This window comes from Schistocerca americana, unplaced genomic scaffold (genome assembly GCF_021461395.2).
Source record: "Schistocerca americana isolate TAMUIC-IGC-003095 unplaced genomic scaffold, iqSchAmer2.1 HiC_scaffold_112, whole genome shotgun sequence".
NCBI classification, from domain to species: domain Eukaryota; kingdom Metazoa; phylum Arthropoda; class Insecta; order Orthoptera; family Acrididae; genus Schistocerca; species Schistocerca americana.
Window position 1 is genome coordinate 664,248 of NW_025725176.1, and position 753 is coordinate 665,000.

At 54.8% G+C, this 753-nt stretch overlaps 1 non-coding gene across 1 annotated transcript in view; it reads left to right on the plus strand.

Annotated features, from left to right (window-relative positions):
- The first annotated feature begins 227 nt into the window (after window positions 1-227).
- LOC124560847 overlaps window positions 228-753 on the plus strand; it is a 1,910-nt gene continuing 1,384 nt past the window's right edge. The window contains exon 1 of the ribosomal RNA XR_006969354.1: window positions 228-753. This exon is cut by the window's right edge and continues 1,384 nt beyond it. This is a non-coding gene — a ribosomal RNA (small subunit ribosomal RNA).

Here is a 753-nt window from a genome sequence, read left to right on the forward strand (position 1 = left end):
AAGCGTCTACTCGCCAAACTCCGGGCGATTGCGCCTCTCTCGAACCCGACCAAGTACTTAGGACGGCGCTGCGCGCCGCCGGGACCTGAGAGGGTTTCGAGGTGTATCGTGCAGGGGAGCTCAGCCTCCTCCTGTTTGCAGAATAATTGAGCGGACGCTTGCGTGTTCGCGCGGGCCCCCGGGACACACTCCCGGGCGGCCGGCTGCTCAGCTCTAGTTGACGCAGCTCCCTGGTTGATCCTGCCAGTAGTCATATGCTTGTCTCAAAGATTAAGCCATGCATGTCTCAGTACAAGCCGCATTAAGGTGAAACCGCGAATGGCTCATTAAATCAGTTATGGTTCCTTAGATCGTACCCACGTTACTTGGATAACTGTGGTAATTCTAGAGCTAATACATGCAAACAGAGTCCCGACCAGAGATGGAAGGGACGCTTTTATTAGATCAAAACCAATCGGTCGGCTCGTCCGGTCCGTTTGCCTTGGTGACTCTGAATAACTTTGGGCTGATCGCACGGTCCTCGTACCGGCGACGCATCTTTCAAATGTCTGCCTTATCAACTGTCGATGGTAGGTTCTGCGCCTACCATGGTTGTAACGGGTAACGGGGAATCAGGGTTCGATTCCGGAGAGGGAGCCTGAGAAACGGCTACCACATCCAAGGAAGGCAGCAGGCGCGCAAATTACCCACTCCCGGCACGGGGAGGTAGTGACGAAAAATAACGATACGGGACTCATCCGAGGCCCCGTAATC